The 19,578-nt window shown below is 40.6% G+C and overlaps 1 protein-coding gene across 12 annotated transcripts in view; it reads right to left on the reverse strand.

Moving 5' to 3' along the window:
* Positions 1-19,578, reverse strand: part of MEIS2 (Meis homeobox 2) — a 233,754-nt gene that overhangs the window by 145,293 nt on the left and 68,883 nt on the right. The gene's annotated exons all lie outside the window — the stretch shown is intronic.

A 19,578-nucleotide genomic window follows, 5' to 3' on the forward strand; every position in this document is an offset into this window, starting at 1 on the left:
TAGCTGGGTTATCCATCTAGGGTCACTAAAGTGGTTATAGTAGGAAAAGTCCTACACAACAGCTGGAATGTTAACCTACTTCCCATGCCCTTGGTACATTTGTTCCACTTTATTATCTGTGATTTTAATTTTAGAAGACCGATGCAAATACTACTATTTAAAACGCTATCTTACGATACACATATTTATGAATTCCACTGTAGTTTGTAGGCGATAATGTGGCTTTCTAAACATAAACTAATCACAAATTGTTATCTTCTCTTCCCTCCCCCCTTATTAGAATGTTAAAATGTATTAAGGAGAGCATTCCTCAGTGTGAATTTCAGAAATAATGAAAACAAAATTGACTAAATCAAAAAACCACAATGAGTGAACTCCAACTTTTAAGTGCTATGGGAACAGAACCATTAGTTACTTTAAGTAAGCACTGTTAAAATAAAATCAATACATAGTACCATCAAAATAAACACTTTCCACTACTGCTTTTTTTAAAGAGACACAAAAGAAATATAAAGTACAGTATGTCTGACATTAGCGAGTAATCACATTATTTATAGCTCTGAGAGGCAATAAGAATAATCAGGTATATGTTAACATGATCCCTTCCCCTTTTTCAAAGCAGAGCAAATGTGAGCCAACAATTCCCTCTATCTGTATCTGAAAGGTATGAATTGCAATCCACAGTAGAGCACCCCCACAAACATTACCCTTGAGGACTGTTAAAAGTTGGGGGGAAGATAAGGCCTTAAACCTCTAGATTCAGTAAAGGGTTAGAATTCTGGTGATGGCTCGCAGGGGGTGGGTAACTGAAGACACAAAAAGCTGGTAATAGCTTGGTATGTTTGATAATGGTGAGAAGGTGGCCCATGATGGAAGCTGCAGGGAAAAGGTGGTCACTTTGCAACAGGCTTGGGAAATGGAGGTTTCCAGGGTCACAGTGGGTGATGCTGTAAGTAAAACAGGGAGTTGTTTTTTCTGAAAGGGGTACTGGGAAAAAGGAGAAGGGAGTGGAGAAGAAGCAGGGATAACCATGAGGCACAAATGACATGGCTGATTCCCGTTTGTAGATCACAGCTTGCTGCTCTTAGGAGAACAACAAATGCTGGGAGATCTCTTCATCTTCATGCAGGTTGTAAATATATGTAACCTATATGTAAACCATATTCCATAAAGACACTGCAGTCTCTCTGCTGTGGCTCATTTTTTCAAAGGAAACACTAGCCCTTGTTACATGCCAAGACCCCCATAATCTCTGCTGAGAGATGCCCAGAGTGGCTGGGGAGCCAGATGGGTGGGGTATAAATAATAAAATTATTATTATTATTATTATTATTATTATTATTCTCAGTAGAGATTGGGGTGGCACGTAACTAAGAATACTTTTTACATGTCTTGAAACTTGTCACTATAAGAGCTGAACCAAAACAAGAAAAACTGGGGCCAGTTTTCTAACATAAATTCAGCCAACACAGCATAACAAGAAGATACAATGCCAGGTATGTCTGAATGGATTATAAACACAGATTAATCTATGTTGTGTTGCAGGAGAATGACCACCACCAACAGGAACCCAGGAAAAATTCAGAACAAGTTCCTTATTTAGTTCAGAATCAGTCATTTTCTGTGGCTCAATTTATTATACTTTGAAAACAACACTTAAATCATTTGGCTTGGGACTGGCAAGGACAATGCACCTTTGCTTCATTACAGTTCTCAAATATTTTCTAATTCCCCCCCCCCTTTTGATGCATGCTAGTTAAAAAAAGAAGATGGAGTGAATTCTGTAGCAAGGTGCTCAGTGTTCATTCGGACTAGGGACAACTCCCACAATCTTAAGACATCTCAGTGGCTTGCCTAGAAAGGTGTCTTCCACTAGAAGAATGCCTTTCCCAACCTAGCAAAAGTGCATTGTGTGAGGGGGAAAGACCCAAACTGAATCATGCTTTCTTTTTTCCAAAACTCAAGACCTTTCTATAATCCATCAGAGTGTACATGCTGCAACCTGCAACTCCTGTTCTTCCTTATTCTTGTAATGTTCATAGTATCACAGTATAAGATACATTGTAACACTGAACTAACAAAATAATCCACTAGCTGCCACAAGAGTTCAGAGAACAGCGTTATGTACTGTACTACATTTCCCCACTTCCTCTGATGGTTCTTTGACTCCAAGCCTATGTCTTTTGATATTTAGCCTGTATGATCTTAAAGAATCTTAGAGAAAATAGTAGAGCGGACTAGATTCATTGTTCACATATAACCGAATGCCATAAACATGGTTGTTGGAAGTAAATGACATTTTGCTTTATATAGCACAGTCTACAGTAACTAAAGCAAAGAGTTAAACAGCTATTCATGAAAAAACCTACAATAATGCCAGTCTGGGACTATCATGGCAAAACAAACATGCAAACAAACCTGGACTCCAGTCTGCTTTAACCTATTGAACTCAAAAAGCTCTACTAGATAACCATCGTGGTCCCTTCCAACTCTACAATTCTATGATTCATTCTCATTCTCATATATATATATATATATATATATATATATATATGCAGGTTTTGGTGTCTTCGGGTGTCTTCCCGTGTAAGAGTCGGGGTGTCCCCGACTCTTACACGGGAAGACACCCGAAGACACCAAAACCTGCATTCCTGTACCCGTGAAAATCTACGAAAGCAAATATATATATATATATATATATATATATATATATATATATATATATATATATTTGCTTTCGTAGATTTTCACGGGTACAGGAATGCAGGTTTTGGTGTCTTCGGGTGTCTTCCCGTGTAAGAGTCGGGGTGTCTGGGCGACGTTTCGACGAGGTCTCACTCGTCATCTTCAGGCTGGTGCTTTCGGCTTCTTGTTACTGCGCGAAGTTTCCCTCCCCGGCGGGAAACTTCGCGGGAAACTTCGCGCAGTAACAAGAAGCCGAAAGCACCAGCCTGAAGATGACGAGTGAGACCTCGTCGAAACGTCGCCCAGACACCCCGACTCTTACACGGGAAGACACCCGAAGACACCAAAACCTCCATATATATATATATATATATATATTATCACATAACATCACAAATTACTGAAGCTGCAATCCTTAACTTCTAGACCTCACTGAGACTTAACTTCTAAATTCACATGCACAGGGCTGAACTGTAAATTATAGAATGCTTAGCAATAATTATAATAACAGCTATTTGGATTGTCTGACAGTTTTATCAGACATAAAGCTAGAATGTAAGGCACAAATGCCAACAGATCTTAGGGGGAAAGCCTATTCTTTAGGAGACAGCAATATCCAATGGTTCACACAGTCCATCCGATGGTGGAACGTCACGTATGGTGACTGTATCTTACACACTGGATTTTAATCCAGTTAGATTCATACTTTGGTGTGCTTCTTACAAATGTAAAAATGATATATTTTTATTTCTTATACACAGATCAATTATACATAAAAATAAAAATGGGAGCCGCATGATAATACACATTATAATGCACAGCTAATTTTTTAGTCTGTGGGAAAAATCTGTTTTGTATTTTGCATTCAAAGCAGCTCTAGCAATGAAGGAATATTTTCATCATTATTTTATCAAATGATTTTGCTTAGTTGAGTCCAAGCAAACAAGCTTTCTTTAATGTTTTTTCTTCTACATTATTCCAAAACCTCAGCAACAAGACCCCTCCCCACATACATTTGCTTATAATTTCACCCTACTTTTTCTCTTTTTGCTCTAACCTCCCTTTCATGTGCCTCTCAACTTTCATTTACTATTCATATATTTACTTTGCATACACTCATTCTCTATCTCCAAATCATTAGTAGCTATTGTGGGGAGAGGAAAGCAGTTGAAAAGATTACTGCAAGGGCACTTTCAGACCACACTTCTCTCCTGTTCTTCCAATCTTTTCTGCATTTTTAGGGAATAAATCTCTTAAAAGTCCTGAAACTCCAAACACACTCTCTTTCCTTCTGTGTCTCTTTCAGATTCTCACCAGTTTGGCCTCAGGCTAGTTTCGTAATAATAAAAAATCCCAAACCTGATATTCAGCATGAGATCCATAACACAGCAATCTCACTCTGAACAATACGTTTCATTACAGCAGCTCTATTGACTCCTTTGCTTGAAATAGTTTGAATTTCCCACCAGCTCAGTTGTGTGATATTTGGCCTCTTTTAGGCTAGCTAGCTCTTCCTAGAGGAAACCTACAGGGCAAAGAATAGAAAGCTCATGAGCCCTGAGGGCTTGTTTCAAAGAATACAAAGTCTTAGGAAAAAGTTTACTGGAGCTGTAGTTTGGTATGAATAAAGTCTTCAACAGCAGACTATTCTGAGTGTATATTATCATCTAATTCCAGTTGCCACTTAGAGCTGTGGCATCATCCTAGAAAGCCAAATTCAAATTTTTACTGAAGCTATAATTTTGGATGTATACGGTAATTGATAGCAGATCATGCTGAGGACATATCACCATCTAATTCCAGTTGCGGTTTTGAGCTGAGATGTCATTCTAGAAAGCCAGATTTGAAATTTCACAGGTTTTAAGAGCTCTAGGGTAACTTTCAGACAAAACTATACTGAAACTCACCCACTGTGAGTTTTTGCACGGCATATACTGCTGGTTATTTTTATGTTACTATTCCTGGAATATCCACAGCAAATAACCAGAGGAAGAATGACTGCTGAGAGGATGCAGAAAGAAAAAATGTCATAGTATACCCCTACCAGCACAACAGACGGCTTCATCTGCCCCGGCTGCAACAAAACATGTCTTCCCCGTGTTGGTCTCTACAACCACACCAGGCGCTGTAACTCTCAAATGGTTTGACTTCATCCCCAAGGCACACTCTTCTATTGTCTCCTGAGACAGATGAACGTCAACCATTTACTGCACCATGTAAACCTGAACCTTATCTAAATGCATCATGTTTGAAAAAATAGGAAAGGATTTTGCAGGGTGGGGGAATAAGTTTCTTTCTCTTTGTAGCTTATTTGTGCCTAAGAAGATGGCCTGGTTCACATGTCATCATGTCAGACCCATGTGGAGTGTGAACTGGCAATCCTGTAGACTTTGCTCCTGCTCAGTTATTTTGCTGCTGTGCCACCATTAGTCTGGAGAGAGCTAAACCACAAGCATTTGTTAAGCTGGTATGCTAATCCAATCCATGGCTTAACATAGCACAGCAGCAAAATAACCAGGAAAGAGTGAAGCAATTGTAATTTTCTCCCTGGAAGATTCATGCTAAGCTATGGTTTGACTTAGCGTGATATGAAAACCAGACTTTTGTGTGATAAAAGTTCAGGTATATAAAAAAGACAAAGCAGCTAAGATTGATTAAGGTACTGCAAATTTTCTACAAAGGCCCACTTCAGATACACATGAAACCGTATGTGAAATATTTAACAATAATGGACATTATGTGATACAGAATTATATCAGAATTTTAAGAAAACATTGGTTTATTATCATATTGTAAACCATTAAAAGCCAACCTACCAAGTGCACTGAAAAGCATTCAGTAAGACTTTCACTGAATGCTTTAAAATGTTCAACAAATTAGCAGAAAACAAACAAGCAATTAAAAGAAGTCTGCTAAAAACACAGAAACAAAAAACCCACACCTGGGAAAATAGTTACAGTTTTCAGAAGATCATTTTTTAACCCCTAAATTGCTCACAAAGTACATTTATTTTCAAATTACTGTATACATTTTAAAGTATTTAATCAGGACTATGTAAAGCCTCTCTTTCTTGATCTGATTTGGGTTCCAACTCAGCGATCTGGATTGACCCCCAGTCTGGAATAGATTGATCTGGACCTGATCTGACCCCTGATTTGAACTTTTATATAGGTGCATGAAACATAAATTGGATTGCACTGCCAAAATTCAAACGTAGCTCCAATGGTTTTTGTGCTAAAAACCTTTAAAGTTTCCTTTTGATAATCTTTTATAAAAAGCTACTGGATGGATGTAATATTACACTGTATGTGTCTTGCTTGTGCACTGACTGTGTACAACACAATGTGTGCAAGATTCTCACAAGACTTACTGACACATACAGAAACACATACACAAAATGAAGTACTAATAAAGGCGAGTTGGTCCAATCTGCTGTGGACCAATTTGGGGCTTCCAAATCGGTTGCACTGTTATATAGTTAATGAAATACATGTAAATATGTCTATGTTCCTGCACTAAGTAATATAAGTAGCTAAGCAGTATTCAATAAGATGTAAAGCCACTTAACAGGAATACCCTCTGATACAGGACGGCTTTGGGAACCATTCCTGTGTGTGTGTGTGTGTGTGTGCGTGCGCGTGTGTGTGCGCGAGCATGCGCAAAATGTTATGCCAGAATCAGTCATTCATGTGGATTTTTCATAAAAAATAAATTAGCAAGCTTCCAATTACATATATTTTATGAAAAAACTACACAGACAATTAATTCCAATTAATATTTTAAACATGTACAGTCATACCTTGGGATGAATATGCTTCAGCTTAAATACTTTCGGGTTGCGCTCCACGGCAACCCGGAAGTAACAGAGCGCGTTACTTCTGGGTTTTGCCGCTCGCGCAGACCCTCAAAATGATGTCACGTGCATGCGTGGAAGCAGCGAAACGCAACCCACGCACATGCACAGTCGCGTCTTATGTTCGCTTCAGGATGCGAACGGGGCTCCGGAACGGATCCCGTTCGCATCTAGAGGTACCACTGTATAGGAATCATTTAAGAAAATACTCCATAGGTGCTGATTATTTATTTATTTAAAGCTCCAGAACAACTTACATATCAATAAAAGTCTACTCTTATTTAAGAATGATGTTGACAAGCTGGAACATGTGCAATGGAGGGTGACCAAGATGATCAAAGGTCTGGAAACCAAGCCTTATGAGGAACAGTTGAGGGAGTTGGGTATGTTTAGCCTGGATAAGAGGAGCCTGAGAGGAGATATGATAGCCAGGGCGCTTTTTTTCAGCAGGAACTCACCAGAACTTAGTTCCAGCACCTTAGGTGGGCGCCATTGACATTATAAGAGAACAAGGGAGGCTTATTTATGGAGAATTCTGGCACCTCTTTTTCTATAAAAATAGCACTGAAGATATTCATATTCAAATATTTATAGGGCTGTCACATGGAAGATGGAGCAAGCTTGTTTTCTCCTGCTCCAGTGGGTAGGACCTGAACCAATGGATTCAAGTTACAAGAAAGCAGATTCCAACTAAACATCAGGAAGAGCTTTCTGACAGTAAGAGCTATTTGACAGTGGAACAGACTCCCTCGAAAGGTGGTGGATTTTCCTTCCTGGGAGGTTTTTAAGCAGAGATGGGGTGGCCATCTGTTGTGGATGCTCTAGTTGAGATTCCTGGATTGCAGGGTTTGGACTAGATGATCCTCATAGACCCTGCCAACTCTATGATTCTACAAGTCTATGATTCTATTCAGCCTTTTTTTTTTTTTTTTAGTTTTAAAAAACCCTCTACATTGAATTCCAGACTCTACCTGCCTTTTGTAATTTAGAGTAATTTCATCTTGGACAGTGTGGTCAATGCAACCATTCATGTTACTTTAGTTCCTACTAGGACTGTGCATCAGATTCTGCTGAGTCCCAAGACCTGAACCAAATCAAGATGATTTGGGGAAATCCAGGCATTGGTTCAGTCATGTTGAGCTAACCCTGGATTGCCATGAGTTGTGTTGTGTGGCAGTCACATAGCAAATTGGGGCTCTCAGGGGGTAGGGCATAGGAAGGCAAGGAAGGTATGGGCAGGAAGGAGAAACCGTGAAAAGGAGGAACCTACTAGCTCTTCTTCGCAGGACAAGGTAGGGATCAGTGGCTTCTTCTTCCCACCAGGCCTCTCCTTTCTCCAGTGTCCTGAAGCAGCACCACACACGAACAAATCCTTCCATGTGTAGTGCTGTTTGCTGCTCCTTTGTGAGCAGCTTCCCTGCATGGAGAAAAGCCATTCACAAAGAAGCAGCACCTCATAGGATCCAATCCTTGTGCTGGTAAACAGGATTAGGTCCTGTGTGGCATCATTTTTGCTCCTTCACAAGCGGCCAGAGGAGGAGATAAGAAGCATTTACTCCCAGTTTTATGCAGGCTACAGTTTCTTGTGATGTCTGAACATGGGGAATTGTGAGGTAAGCTATGGTTAAAGTAAAGGTACAGGTACCCCTGACCATTAGGTCCAGTTGCGGATGACTCTGGGGTTGTGTGCTCATTTCGCTCTATAGGCCAAGGGAGCCAGCATTTGTCCACAGACAGCTTCCAGGTCATGTGGCCACCATGACTAACCCGCTTCTGGCGAACCAGAGCAGCACATGGAAATGCCGTTTACCTTCTCGCCGGAGCGGTACCTATTTATCTACTTGCACTTTGACGTGCTTTCGAACTGCTAGGTGGGCAGGAGCTGGGACCAAACAATGGGAGCTCACCCCGTCGCGGGGATTCGAACCGCTGACCTTCTGATCGGCAAGCCCTAGGCTCTGTGGTTTAGACCACAGCGCCACCAGCATCCCAAGCTATGGTTAGTAAGGATCAAATTATATTTCATACCTTGGCTTATTCTAAAAGTCTATTTTAAACAAACCACAGTTGTCTGATCTCAGATGTCACAGAGAATTGTGGCTGGTTTCAAACCAGAAGTAGATTTTTTTTAAAAAAAAACTCCTCCACTGGCTTATGAACAAGGAGAGAAAGAAAGGGAGAATGCGTGTAATTCGTTCAGGTAGTGAAAAAGCATCATTTCCTGCTATATCTGAATTGTGTCAATGACTTATCCAACCCTATTCTGTGAATCAAAAATCCATCTTCATGATCTCATTGGCTATACCACACTTAAGTGAACTAATCTAGAAAGAGGGTTATTGTGTTCATTCACAAGGTGGGAGGGAGCATAAATCACACAGAAGAGTCAGAAAGAGGCAATAACCCTCACTCCATCTGTGAAGGAAAACATATTCCCTAGGGCCAAGTGCACCTCTTCTATATAATATGAATATGAGATGGATGTAGAGCAGAAGGGAGATGTGAACTCCAGGAAACAGGTTTTCTTTTGATGCACTGAAAAAATGTTATTTAAGGGGTGGGAGGAAGATTGGTTGTGAAGAAAGATACCACCACAAACAATACATTCCTGGGCATAGCAGAACTTACAAAGCCAATATTTTGCTTATATTTGTAGCTATTTTTAATCTAGTTATATCCCTGTAGACTTGCTTATGCAATACACTCTGATAGGCTGTGTGTTTATAATAGAACTGGAAGAAAGACAAGGAAGGAGAATTTAAGCCTGTATAATTTAGAAGTCAAACAGAGAACAGTAGCATGCAAAATGGTGAATTTCTAGTAATAAAGAGCATATATGTAGCATCTGGAATAGTATAGTGGTGTCTCCCATCTACAGCATACTAAATGCAAATTTCTTGTCTCAGTAAGGTTTCTAAAATTAAATTATTTACAGTTTGGATTGTCTCTGTAATTGTAAGAATAGCAAAAAAACAAAATCAAAAAGACAGATGGTGACAGAATTGACACAGACACCATATTTTATAAAAGAGGAAATTATATGGTAAAGGACTAAAAGCTTAAATATACTGGCCTCTGTTAAAAAAGTATATTTTTATTTATTCTTTTAAATGAGAGATTAAAAATGATTCAGTTGGACACTAGTGCAACATTCATGCATAGAAGAACTCTAAAAAGTGCACCAGATGTCTGTTTTCCCTGTTCTTTCCCATCATCTCAAATCTACTGGTGTGCTCCCAACCCCTCTAAAATGAGTATGTTGGTAAGAAGGTATGGCAGGCAGTGTGTGTGTGTGTTCATGCAGACTCCTCATATTTACACCCAGACTTTTGCATGCCATCAAGTTACTTGCACTTGGAGCATTAGTAACTTGTATAGAATGAAGCAGGGTAGGGGCAATGGATGCAGTTATAATGGAGCGGGAAAGTGGCCTCCCATTGCCTGCCTCACTTCCACAGCAGTGTACTCAGGTTAGCAGAGCCTTGGAGCGGGCAGCTCTGCCACTTTGCACCCATTCTCAGCTTCACTGGTACGCAGCTTATTGTCCACAGAGATCCTTTGTAGAAATGGAGCTAATGCTGATGGGAACTCTGATATCCAGTTTGAAGTACAAATAAGCCAAGAGATGTTTCTGAAACCTGGCAGCCTATTCAGAATGCCATTCCCCATGCTCCCAATACATTATAGCATATTTATGCATTAAAATCTGTTTAATGCATACATTTATACATTAAAACACACTAGATATACATACACAGATGCAATTTTATACAAGAATGTGCCTAATTAGAAACACTGCGGCATAAAAAAGGTTCTAACGACACCATGTGTAATGTAAAAAATGCTGTTTCATGCAATATGACATCATTTCCTGGAATTAAACAATGATGGTGGAAATGCAGGTAGCCCTAAGTAATTTTCATCCTCAAACAATTCACAGATGTTTTCCTTTGTCTAGTAGAAATCAATACAGAGCTGGAACACATTCATTCTCTCTGTATCTGTCTTTTCTCTCTCAGCAAGGCAACTGCATAATACAAACAGATCTTTGTCTCATAAAAGCAACCAAACAACTATGTTGAAAATAAGCATACCCAGCCCCATTTGACATTGTTCTCCACCAATTTTACAATCCTACTGATGGTACAATACTTGACGGCAAAATGTTCGGCTCTAACAGCACAATCCTATACATACCTACTCAGAAGTTCCATTGGGTTCATTGGGGCTTACTCCCAGGTGGGTAAAGGATTGTAGCTATGGATGGTACTAATGGTTCTCTTCTGATGCTTCTGGATCCTTTAAAAAGCCTACCCAGATATTTGGTTATCCATGTATTGGCTGTGTCACACAGGGCTACAGTGAGAGGGGAGAATTGTCTGAAATCAAGTGCAGGAACCTTGTGTCAGTGGACTCCACTGTGGAAGGACGTGTGGAACCAGAATTGGCCTCCACAGTCACTTACGGACTCATTGTTAAAACTGTGTTTATGGAAGACAATCTTACTCGGCTACGAGTGATCACCAAAAAAGACTGGTGCAAGGTTCCTATTCCTGATTTCAGGTTATTCCAGTCCTGTAGAACCATTTTGAAAGGCTTTTCAGAAGGTGCAGGTGCTGCAGACAGGGGGAAAGGAACAAACTTTGACGGCTGTCTTCAACTCACACAACTACTGGAGACAGCTCTATGTGAATGTAGCATCTCTTCCTACATGTACAGCCACTTCCGTTGTGTCTTTTAGAACGTCTGATTGGAAAAGTCTAACAACCCTAAAACACAGAAAACCTACTTCGTTGTCTTTCAGTGCAATGTTGTCTCCCATTACTATCTTTCCTCTGACAAACTCCTGATAAGCTTTTCAACAAACCCCAGAACTTTTCTAAAACAATACCCATAGGCCACAGCCTGGCCCTGCCAACTCCAGAATGTTAGTGGCTTCTCAGGGAAGATGCCCTCAGAGAGCCCCTATAAAATATGGGTAATTGGTAGAGACCTGTGATGGAACATGCATCTACTTCTCCCACAGTAATGATAATTACCGTAGCCCCCCTCCTAAAAGCACACAGACAATTTCAATGTTTCTTGCTAATGTTACCAGTGCTCTCATTCTTGCACCGATATACCTTTCTCATTTTTTAAAGGCTGTGACCTTGCTTCTAGTATCTCCAAAATGTACTCTGTCTTCCCTTTGCTGTCAGTCTCTTTTTCATGAGGGTGGGCTACCCCCTCTGAAAAGAAAGTGGAATAACTAAAAGTTGTTCATTGTGCAAAACAACTATCTCCTTCTTGCAACAAACATGCTTCTGGGTTGCTTCTGACATTAATGTCTTTTGCTGAATTGTCACTGTTTTGGTACCCTTTCTCCCATAGCTACACATAACACTACCTAGGTGCCCTGGAAGGTGACAGTGGCAAGAAGCTGAGGAATAATGGCCACTCCAGTGAATGGAGGGCCCCTTGCTTATGCATCTACCCTGTCAAACTCTCAGAAAAGGCTTAGCCATACTTCCCTTTCCTCTGCTTTTTCCAGGCACAGTCTGCATTTTAAAGCTCCATGTCCAAGAACCCTTTTTTTTTTTTTGCTCCAGAGCTTTCCCCATGAAAACCCGTTCTTTAAGCCTCAACCAGAGCAAATGGCAATCCACTTAAACCCAAACTGAGAACTAAAAGGCAGGTTTTTGCAGGGAAAGCTCCAGGGCAAGAACCCCCAAATGCTCAGACACTGAGCTTTTAAGTGCAGGTTTGTGCCTGGAAAGAGCAGTGCAAAATGTAAAAGACAATCACAGGCATCAGGTCTGCAGTCCATTCTTCTGTGGGTGGGATTCACCCAATGACTCCATCAGCAGAAGCCCTGACCAAGGCTTCTGTTTCTGCAATGAGGCTTTCCCCACATGCTTAGGGTGTGGATCAGGAGAACCCCCAGAACAGCAGGGAAAAGAAGAAGAAGAAGAGGAGGAGGAGGAGGAGGAGGAGGAGGAGGAGGAGGAGTTTGGATTTGATATCCCGCCTTTCACTCCCTTTAAGGAGTCTCAAAGTGGCTAACATTCTCCTTTCCCTTCCTCCCCCACAACAAACACTCTGTGAGGTGAGTGGGGCTGAGAGACTTCAAAGAAGTGTGACTGGCCCAAGGTCACCCAGCAGCTGCATGTGAAGGAGCAGAGGCGCGAACCCGGTTCCCCAGATTACGAGACTACCACTCTTAACCACTACACCACACTGGCTCTCATTGTGTCTGGCAAGATGAAATGCTTGCACAAATGGAATATTTGTAACAGTATGACATTGAACACTACCCATAGATTTTCCTTGCACCCTGTGAGAAGTAGCATTGAATCTTATATGCCACTTTTGATCTAGCAACCAGTTATTCCAATGTTAAATGAGATGTCTCAGAGGTTTCTATGCCAATATAGTGGCCTCTGAGGAATTTCACAGATTCTCCTGCCAGGTAGATAAGCATGGATCTTGTAAAGCCAAGCTGTTCTGGTCCCCAAGCAACACAGCTGATGAGAATATTCTTCTCTACTTCCCACTTCCTAAATGGCAAAGCCATCAATCCAAGCCATCTAATCAAGTCAAGACTACTTTATGCAGCTTTTTGATAGATCTGGGAACGTACCAACACAACATTGGTGATTTGTCTATTCAAATATATAGCGCCTGATCACATTCCTAGATTAATCCTGAAACGCAGCCTCAAGGCTGATCTTGAACATCATCTCAGTGTTGGCAGGATTTTGGGTCTGTAGCTGGCTCAATTCTATTGACGTATATGCTACAACTCTCCATGAGGAAGAAAGCTCTGAAGGTGAAGTTGCTTCAGAGCTTCCTCTCCATTGAAAAGAACTATGGGCACTATGGACTATGGCAATTTTAGGGTGAGAGAACAAAACAATGGTAACGGTATCATATAAAAACCAAGTATGTATGTTTCCTCCATATAAACATGGGCAAGTCTTTGGCTAAAGGTGTTCTTGCATATCTATATGAAATGGCATCTAATTACTTTTGAAATTGTGTGCTGCAATTTTTAATCCCCCGTTTCCCGCACCAGCCAGACTTCTACAGAGCTGATAAAGGAAACAGTGTCTTTAAACATTGAAATCCATTTGGGCAACACGTTTATTAGGACCAATCAAGTGTCCCAAAATATTGGCTTGCTTTCACATTTTCTGGATCAGTACAGATACTTTGGCTTTTTATCTTTCAGCATGTGCCAAGGGCCCTGGCCTCCCAATTGAAAATCCAAACACTCGTGAGCAGAGAGAATTTGTTCCATGGGAGAGGGCATGAAGAAGTTTGCATCTTAGCTTGCTGCCACTGAGAAGCCACAACCGGCTTTTGCCCACAACAGAGAATAACTGTATATCCATCTTCTCACACAGTTTCCTAAAATCATTAACTAATTATGGCAATATGCTGCTTTCCCCTTCACAAAAAAGTAAGCCTTGGTGCATACTTGATAGCCCCATCCCCTGAGACATCAGTTTAAAGCAGAGACCACTGAACTGAAACAAAAGAGCACTCCTTTAAAGAACTGATGTCAGTATCTACCAGGCAACCAGGAATGTGGATCTGGCTGCTCAGATATGCAGCATGGGGCAGTGGAACAGGGCCAAAAACGTAGTCAGGCTGAGAGGAACACTAATGTGAAGGTCAACCTAAGGAAAGGAGGAAAGACTTAATAAGACCTCACTGCTCTTTAGGTTGCAGCCAGATAAAATGCTTCATCACAGGCAGGAGGAGGTGGAGTTGGCGTTTACAGCCAGGACTCCAGTTGCAAAGCTTGCAGGGGGAGAAACAGACCCACTGGACGGGAAGAACTTGTCTGGCTACATTCCAAAGAGAGACAAGACAGCCTGATCACCATGTACCTGACTGCTGGTTTGAGTTTGAGCTGACGAGTAGTTTGGAGAACCAAAACAAATAGACAACGCAATGCAGTTACCTTTAATCTGATTTCTTTCTCTCTCTCTCTCTCTCTCTCTCTCTCTCTCTCTCACACACACACACACAACACACACACACACACACACACACACACACACACACTATATTAATTAGGAATAACTCCAATCTTCAGACGCAATAAATGAACTGGCTCCGACCTTTCAGAGTGTAGTTAAAGGATGCTAGTTTCATCCTGTGGCAACCAGCCCTGATCTCTTACTCTCCATTTTGCCGGAACAAGCCAGGCACCTCCTTTCTGCCAAGCTCCCAGGACAATATGTTCTGGGCTACATCCTGTCTAGCAAGGTCATAGAATAACTGAAGGGGTAATTTTCCCCAGTGATAGCCATCTCCCTCTGCCCCAGGAGGTGTCCACCATCTTCCCAACCCCACCTTACCTAACATGACCTGGGGTATAATTGGCTAGAAAGTGTCAGGTGCCACTCAACTTCAAGATAGGTAGAAACACTTTTTAAAATGTGATATGGCTATGCAGTCCTTTCCCCTTCATTGACCATCAGAATACCATGCAACTAAACATCTATGTTGCATTACTCATGAGGAGACCAGAAGCCTGTTTGTAATTGCCGTATTTTTCAGTCCATAAGACGCACCCAGCCATAAGACGCACCTAGTTTTTAAAGGTGCTATGATGCTCATGTACTGCTTGTGGGCTTTCCACAGGCATCAAGCTGGCCACTGTGTGGCCACAGTGCTGGCCACTGTCTCTGCGCAGCGCCCCTTCACTGAAGCAGGAGGAGGAACAGAAGGGGCTCCGTTCCTCCTCCCACTTCGCTGGAGAGGTGCTTCCCTGAAGGGGCACTGCGCAGCTCTCCTGCGCAGAGAGGGAGAGCTGTGCAGCACCCCTTCAGCGAAGCAGGAGGAGGAACAGAAGGGGCTCTGTTCCTCCTCACACTTCGCAGGAGAGGCGCTTCGCTGTAGGGGCTCTGCGCAGCTCTCCCTCTCTGCACAGCGCCTCTCCTGCGAAGCGCCATTCGCTCCATAAGACGCACTCACATTTCCCCTTACTTTTTAGGAGGAAAAAAGTGTGTCTTATGGAGCGAAAAATACAGTAGTTTGGGATAGGATAGACTTGAGCTAAAAAGCTCCTTTTGTTTTCAGTATTCTGCTTTGTCCCTTTGTGCTGTCCTTTGCCTTCTTATTCCGAATACACATTAAATAATTGGACCACTGGGTTTGTGTGAATTATTGCCAACTCTCTGGGTTCGCGCAATAATTCTCATGGCCTAAGCCACTTGCTTCATGCTACAGAGGTGTAGGATTGAGGTCGACAGAGAAAAGCAGGATGCTGTTATCTCTAGATGGAGGACACAGGGAGATGGGTGCTGGCTCTGCTCCCCTTGTAAACTGAGAGGCCTATTGGCAGAGAATACCGTGTTCCTTTCAGCCAAGGAGGGTCAAGTAAACTGAATGCTACCTCTGAGTCCCTGTGTATGTGTTTGCCTGAAATACCCCAAATCCTCTCCTGTCTGGGAGCTGTAGGATTTAAGAGGACAAGGATGGTAGCAGCAATTTCCAAATAGTTTGGGACATGACTAGTCTACTTTGAAAGGCAGTTGTGTAAGGAAAGGAATAAGCAGGCTGCAATCCAAAATGCAGTTATACACATACAAGTCAAACCAAGTTCAGTGGAAATTACACACTCATGACTAGGGCAAGGCTGCAACTTTAATTTGCATTGCATAACCAAATTAGAAGTATTTTTACAAACCCAAATTAAAAGGCAGCTTTCAACAAATCTTGCAACAGGAATTAATGAAATGTAACGTGGGTGTGAAATAAGGGAGCTTAGTGCTTGTATACTGCAAAAATCCATAAACCCTTATTTTTTAAAAAATTAAATAGGGTTAATCTATGTTTAGATCTAAAATATACATATGACATCATTTAAAAGGAAGCTGATTGACTGGAATGAAATATGAGGTTTTCTGTTGTCTCTGCTGCAGGAAAAGTTGGATGACTAAAGGTAAAAATCCAACTATTACATAGTTCCTTCCTCTATGACTGCCGCCTGTTCTGATTATATGCATCTATTTTCAAAGAGCTTCTACGCCATGCAGTAAGTTTTTCTGTGACTGCTATGATAAGGAAACCTTTAGCTCAAAAGCAGTGTGAGCAAGAGGTATCTTTGTACACAAGCACTTCCTGTTTTCATTCCATGATCAAATATGTTCTTTGCAGGGCAAACAGGGGAGCACTTGAGGGAGGAAAGCAGAGATTTCTGAGAGGCTAATTGAGTGTACTAAAGAGCTGTTTGGCATGGAGGGAAAAGGAGTTTTCCAAGGCTATGAATAAAGGCTGCATGGGTCAGATTTCTTGCTGTTCCTTTTCTTTAACTATCTTTGAAGTTAAATAACAACAGCCTTGATGTCAGGTTTACCTTTCTGATATCATAATCTTTATGTACTACTGAGAAGCTTATACTACCAGGCTAGGATTTCCTTTACCCACTCAAATACTGGATATTATCCAGAAAAAGCATGCACATTTTCTAGCAATTCATCCTAAGATCCTTTCATCTTCCTGTACCATTGTAATACTTAATGTAAGGCAGATACCAATTGCAGAATGAGAACACGGTTGAATTATTATGCAAGCACTGGAGGTTTCTATCCTCAAAAACTTTATACGTAGCTTGTTCTTAGTATTGTGGAAGTTGTTCCAAAAACTGAAATAGTGGAAAACTACTATATACAGTTATGAAACAATGTGATGAAAGTCAGTCAGTGGGACAAATTAATTCATGTAGAGTTATCAACCAAGATCAACATGTCATTTTAGCAATTTTGGAAGTAAAATAGTTTTTAAGATGAACCATATTGCCTATTTATAAAATATATATTCCAAAAAATTCGCCCCAAAATGAGTATAATTAATTGAAAGTGAATAACCTTACCCAGACATTTCACACTGCACAGAAATTTTTGAGCTTAGTTTAAAGCTTAAAGCAAAAATGGCTTGCCTCCTAGGCAAAGCAGAGGTTAATGATTTTTGTCATATTGAAACTAACAATTGCTACAGTTGGCCTTTAGTATTTTATTTGTCCTTTTGAGGTATTCAGAATAGGTGACAATAGCTTGCAGTTGAGAACATATGTAGAGAGACCCCTGTGGCTTATGGAAAAAGTTGCTCCATGCTGGTTGGGAGTTTGGAAAAAAATACAACCAGAGTTCTTTTATGTCCCTTTCATTAATGAGAATGCATGAATGTCAAAATGCACCAATGGGCCATTCAAGGGGCAAAGCCTTAGCAGCCCCTTCTTTAAGAACACATCCTGTGATGTAAAATACATTTGCTTAACAAATTAAAATAATGAGATAATTCAATTAGTTTCTTTGAAAAAAGAAAGAGAAAAAGGGTACATTGTAGGATTATTGTAATACAAGACCAGGTCACAGAGGACAAAAGAGTGGACAAACCTATTTGAAATCAGGTTAGAGCAGTGGTGAAGGAAAACCATTTAAATTTTCAGACTCTTTCTATTATGAAATTTACTTGAAAAAATATTTGTAAATTATAGTTTACATTCATAGCAAGACCAAAGTTGTATTTTGAAGGAACAAACCAATCAGAAAGAAAAAAAGAATGCTGGAACTGTTTAAGGAAAGAGTTATTTTCCTTCTCAGCATGTGTTTATGGCAAAAATCTTTTTGAATTTTCATTGCACTAGTCAGAGGTCTCCATTATCAGTTCTCAGGTCTGAGAATTATAGCACAGTAAATCTTTCAACACCTACAAACTCATTAAAACCTAGATGGCAAAGAGCTTTTTTTTTAGCTTATGCAAGGACCATCCTCATCAAAGCTACTGCATTTCCTTAGTTCATCTGGTGTGAAGCAGAGAAACATGGTGGAATTTCAGGAACGCTAAAAACCATGAAGATGTTATTCAAGATATGCGAGATATAAATTATCCTTTTGGCAAGCATACACTAAGCACTTTCCACACAACGTTTTAGAAAGAAAAGGCAGTGGCAAAAATCCATGGGGATGGGGATGACTTAGTGAGAGTTGGGGAAATTAATATGCAAGCTTATATGAAATAAAGTGGATTATTCATAGCCCCAAGTTTTTCCCAGCATCAGTGTGCTGCTCTTCTAACCACTTCCTTCAGTTAAAAATAAAAAAACCCTCTCCCTCACACTCACTCAACTTCCAAATTAAAAACATTTTACAGGTTAGTAAATCTCCAGCTGAGGTGATGTAGCAAAGAACAGCTGTGAAGTAATTTTGATAATGATGAGAATAATAAGCAAATGGCAAGGTTCAGGGCTTTGCTGTTGCAGCTTCAGTGCTCCTGAATAGATAAAAGTGATTAAATACTCCTGATTATCCCTGACCAATATGTAATGGATTTACAGCCCTTTCAATTAGTCAGTATTTGCTTAGGACTCATTATTTTGTCTTTGGTTAAGTAATCAGCCCAGAGACTCATGTTCTGTCTAATTCCTCTGAGCCAAGTAGGTACTACAGGGCACCTGACCTTTGAAATGGCCATAGCTGGAAGGCAAAAATAACCACTGTTCGAGCAGAGGCACTGGCTATTCTGGCTAATCCTGACCCTACAGGCCAGATCAATGCACCTTAGTTTGCTAATAATGTTCTTACATCAAAATGATGGTTTAAAACTGGTATCTAACGCTACCCAACCCCTTCAAGCTGTCCCATCAGCAAAGCTGCTTGGTAGCCACCACTGTAAATAAAAGAGGTACCTGAATCACTCCAGGAACCATGAGACAGTAACTAATATCTACCACCACAAAAAATGTGTAATTTTAACAATCACAAAATGAACCCTTGTGTGTGATAGTTAACCACACTATCCTTTTAAGTATTAGCCCAAACAAAATGGAAGGGAAAGTGAACTGATAATTTTACCATTTTCCACCATTTCCAAGTAAAATTAAGAGAGCTACTACTTCTTTTGTAAAAATGTATTTTGATGCCTAAGTAAAGCTGTAATAGTCAACAGAACACCAACACATAAAACCAATTGCAAAACAGGAGGATAAAGATAGATTGCTACTAAAAGTGTTGTTTTTTCCACGTTTACTCGCTTTCCCCCAGAAG

The sequence above is a fragment of the Podarcis vaucheri genome, assembly GCF_965113315.1.
Source record: "Podarcis vaucheri genome assembly, chromosome: 1".
Taxonomy (NCBI): Eukaryota; Metazoa; Chordata; class Lepidosauria; order Squamata; family Lacertidae; genus Podarcis; species Podarcis vaucheri.